Source organism: Pavona decussata, unplaced genomic scaffold (assembly GCF_977016875.1).
Source record: "Pavona decussata unplaced genomic scaffold, jaPavDecu1.1 SCAFFOLD_133, whole genome shotgun sequence".
Lineage (NCBI taxonomy): Eukaryota > Metazoa > Cnidaria > Anthozoa > Scleractinia > Agariciidae > Pavona > Pavona decussata.
This window is the reverse complement of record NW_028145546.1, coordinates 485,228-490,000: the sequence shown is the minus strand read 5'-3', so window position 1 is coordinate 490,000 and position 4,773 is coordinate 485,228. Positions and strand designations below refer to the sequence as shown.

The 4,773-nt window shown below is 41.9% G+C and overlaps 1 pseudogene across 1 annotated transcript in view; it reads right to left on the bottom strand.

Moving 5' to 3' along the window:
• Nucleotides 1–2,156, bottom strand: part of LOC146468017 (uncharacterized) — a 10,507-nt pseudogene extending 8,351 nt beyond the window's left edge. The window contains exons 1-2 of the transcript XR_014867611.1: nucleotides 1,550–2,156; nucleotides 134–491 (exon numbers count right to left, since the gene is read on the bottom strand). The product of XR_014867611.1 is annotated as an uncharacterized LOC146468017 (transcript). The remainder of the gene's footprint in view (nucleotides 1–133; nucleotides 492–1,549) is intronic.
• Between the last annotated feature and the right edge of the window lie 2,617 nt (nucleotides 2,157–4,773).

Below are 4,773 nucleotides of genomic sequence, written 5' to 3'. Positions count from 1 at the left end.
CAAGAGCCAACATGTGATATAGTCCCTTAATGCCTTTATGCTCCTCCAGAATTATTCCGTTTATATATTGAAAGCTAATAAACTGATCAGATTTTACCATGCTACTCGTTTGATGGTTAAAAAACAGTCTTACCCATTGTTTGCACTATTCCAGTGGACTTTCATCACCACTTTCACCTCATCAAAAACAAGTACACCTGTATCCTTAGGCTCGGGAAAACCCTGGTCTTTCCTTTCCACTTTGTATGCAGCATATGTTAATTTTGCATCATGCAGATGTGGGAGGTTTAAACCAGCCGCTTGGGTGTTTGCAGAAGTGAACTGCTTTAATGAAGACACTGATGGCAGGTTCAAAATGTGATAGCTTTTTAGTGCTTCATATGCTGCTGGACTGCGGGTGAACACCGCCAGTGCAATCCTGTATGTTATTGCAGACCATCTATTACCAGTTCTTCCCTTTCCTAATTTAAATGAAGAAAAAAATAGGATCGCTTAGATTGAACAAAAGCTGAAAAAGTGGTTTACGGGTTGCCATTTATGACAGCTATTTCCCGGAGCTATTTCTTCAAATTTTCACTTTGTAAACAATTCATGTTTTTTTTCTTTTGTTATTGCGTGACCAAAGCATACAGGCCTAAATTTAACTGTTATCAAAGTGTTACTTGCAGTGGCTCCTTTTAAACAAGCGGTCAGAAATATGACGATAAGAAATTATCTTAAACTCTGAGCAGAGCAAGGTTGACTGAAATTCTAGGAGGCAAAATTTATTTTACATAACAATATTTTGTAACGCAAGCGGATGTACATGTAACAATTCTGATTAAGTAAATATATAAGAACTGATAAAAGAGAAAATGATAAAACAGTTTGTTCCCAAAAGCAAAATACCGAGATTTTCAGAGAGGTTAATTTTAAAAATTTCACACTTACAGGAAAATCAAATTTTTGACGCCTTACGTTTCGACACTGATCTTTCCAAAAGGCCTTTCTGTCGTCCACATCCTGCTTCCACATTTCTTTCATCAGTCCGCCCTTTCCTTTCGTTTTCTTTTCCGCTTCCTCGAAAATATCGTCCAAACATTCGTGATACTGTGAACTTATTTTGGACGTAATTTGCCTCATCTCACTAGACAACTCAGGAGAGAGAGAAACGTCAAGTTTTTTCCTCAGTCTTTCGACTTCCTTCGTTAGTCGTCGCGCATCCGCCGTTAGATTACGCACTCTTTTCTTTGCACTTTTCGGACTTACGAACTTCCAATTACACGTTGAAGACTTCTGCACACGATTTCTTCCGTTACTTCGACGTTTCTTCGCGATATTACTCAGTTTCCAGTAAAGTTTCTTGCAATCTGTACATACATCAAGAGTGCAGAGCCAGGTACTTGCTTTTTGTTGCCAGGTAGATGTAGCAGTAAACATTTATGGCTGTCGACTCTTTGGAAAGGGAATCCCCATGTCCGTTTCAAATCCGAGTTGACCTCTGATGGCGATTTCAGGCCAGGACAAATTTTGTAGCTGTTCATAATGTCAAGGAGAGAGGTCAAATCACCTTCATCCTTAAGTGCGCCTTTAAATGCTTCACGAAAGAGTACTTTAATGGCGTAGTTCCCGTCCGAGGAAACATGTAAACACACTGGAGCACAACCATTCGCTAACAAGTTTGGATCGTACCCAGACAAGTCAGCTTTTGACACCATACATACTTCACCGTGGCCAGCCTTCCACAATGTGAATTGAAATCCTGGAGCTTTGGCAGAAACAACTTTTTTAGCTCGCTGAATCCAATTATCGCCGACATCGGAATGGATCGGCGTAGTGGATGTTGTGTAGCTTGACTTTATTGGCGTTTCTTTCCCCGTTATGTTCGAAGTGTCCGACTGAAGGCCATTTACAGGGTTATTACTCGTCTTTTGGTAATTTTCTGCACACAGCTGGACTGGTCGCGGAGCGATAAAACAATATCCTCGCTGCCGGAGTGACAAATTTTCTTGAGCATTTGCGCTCGCATCGTTACGTGAACTTCCTAACTTCGCGAAGTTGCATTTGGGACTTTCGGTCGCAGTCACTCTAGGGCGTTTAGATTGAATAAGGGTCCCACTTTGGTCAAACTTGACCTCAACAAACTGCAATTTTCTTTTGCAGCGCACCGATGACATTGTTTACAACGCGATGTAGCTTTTCCCTGAGCACTCGCGCGAGGCTCACGCAATGGTCGCGTGTATCCATATTAGGAAGTAAATTCTGATTGGCTAATCTCGCGCGCTAATGAAACCCAGCTTTGCGACAGACCTAATCGCTCCGGGGTTATATGCTTCTGGTTTTCTAGACCTACGGAGTCAGATCAGCCTTGCAGTTATTTGAGCTATTTCTGTGGTTAGCTAGGCCCAACATGTTTAGCGACCAGCTTTCAGGTGAGCCTTCCTGTAAGAACACGGACCACATATATCGCTCTATGTGGTACTGCCACTAACAGGTCAAAAAAACAAGGGAAATCTATCAGTTAAATCTGAAATAACAAGCTAGACCATGAGACAATGAGTGCTACCGACTATGAAGTCCAATTTCGACACTTCTCATTTTGGCGGTCGCCTTTTAGCTAAGGGTTTCCTGAGTTTGATCTTTCCGCAGTGCCTGAGTTGTGTATACTGGACATGTTTGAGTAGTTAGGTAGCTTGCCTACTGCATGCTTCTTGCATGACCAGACACTGGCAGTCAATACTGAAGAACTCGAAGAAAATACAACTAACCTAACTAACGCCAAGCGCGTTTTTGGGCGCGAAGTAATTAGGTAAAAACGAAGCAAACACGAACAGTTACTTTGACATTCCAAACCGTTCTAGGTATCCTGTAAGTTACAGTTGACATCTTCCTCATGCGGCTCAAAGTGATTTACTTTCTCGTCAGTTTTCCTCACGTGGATTCTTACTGAAACAGCCTCCACTTCCTAGCCTTTTGAAAGATCTAGACTTGAAATAAGAAAAACGTGAACTCGAGAATTGCACCAGGGTCTGTCATTACTACTCTTATGGGCTGGTTGCTAACAGCCTGACAAGCCATTCAGTGTGATGTTTTCGTTCACAGCGCTTTCGGTTGGAAATTCCTGGAAACTTCTCGGCAAATGCAAAGGCTTTTTGTAAAATTTTTGCAAAATCTTGCAATCTCATCGCTAGATAAAAAAAAGATAAAGTTACATGATGGCGCAAGGAGACAACAAAGTGGACGGATGGAAATTTTGTGAAAATGGATGGTAATTTCCGTTTCAATCGGTTGGAACGGGACAAGTTTGATCCCCACGTACCATTTGCATTTCAACGGGTTAAACCAAAATGTTTGTTAAAAAGAAAGCGCCCGGGTGTCTGCCAAACAAAGCCGCGGTTTAAAGCTGACGTAACAATCAAGCTGTGATCTGCGCGCGCTTCTCTTGAACGGATGCGCGCGCACTGACTTGTCGCTTGACTGCGGTCTCAGCATGCTGACTCCAACAGTTGATTAGGCTTTGAAAGGAGACAGATCCAACAGTGGTTTAGCACCAGCTGAAAGATTGTCTCCATAGTAAGACCAGTTATCAATTATCAGCGTTACCCATCGACCAACTGTACGACAAACTCGCAATCTGATTGGGTAAGCAAGACCAGTTCCCTGAAGCGCGAGCAAAGAAAATTGCCGACCTCTTAATCTAACTAGCGGGAACTGAAATAAGCCATTGTTTTTATCGAATTTCTTTGTTGAATATGCTAAAACAATTAGATTGCTCGCTCTTGGTTTCAACTGACGCCCCTCTCAAATAGAAAACCCGCACAGTGTCGCTCAGCCTAAACTCAAGGTGTGTGGCGCAATATGTACCGCCACTACCTTATTTGATAAACCCTCGTTTTCAGAATTCAAGTTGTCTGAAAGTGTCCTTTCTCTCTCAACTAGTTCTCATTGAGTCTCTGAAGTGTGCTACCTTGGATACAAGTTCACTGCTTCGTCCCGTGGCGTGCACGTTTTTCAGTGGAACAATATGAGAGCGTTTCCCTCACCGCGGAGAGAGACTCGTTAACGTCTTACGGTCAAAATCAGCCTCTTTCCAGAGTTTTTAAATGGTTCCATTTTCCATTTCTCAACAACGCCCTCTGTTAATTCAAAAGATTTGAAATTTGTTTGGATGTGGTTAAATTTAAATTCTAGAGATGATTGACGGGGAGGGGGTGGGGTGGGGTGAGACAGCATCGCGGTCAGGCATAAAAGGTCATAAAACCACTTGTTGGTGATCTCAGAAGGGCTGAAAACTTCAAACAAATGTCTCAAGAATTTAACTCTTTTCTCTGTTCTTTATGATCATTTATTGTTTGGAAATGCTGATCATTTGTCATTTGTTGTCGTTGTTGTTTTGCTGTGACTGAGTTCTCCAGGCTCGATTAGCAGGTTTTAGTTTGTTTGGCTGTTCATTCAAATTCTTTCGAACAGTCCAACCATACACACAGATCAAATAACGCGGGTTCAAAAATTAGCTACAAATATGTACGCGTCTTAAGCCCCGTCAACCCGAGCAATTTTTATATGGCAATTTTTATGTGGCAATTTTTATTTGCCCGTGTAGATGATGAGAAATGACCAATTTTTATGTCACAGCTGCATTTGCTGAAAAGATGGCGTGTTAGTTTTTATGTGGCAAATAAAAATTGCCACATTAAAAAAATTGTCCGTGTAGACGAGATGCCACACAAAATGTGACAATTGCGCATTTGTAACATTTGCGCACCCAGCATGGCGCCATCTTGCTTTTTGCCG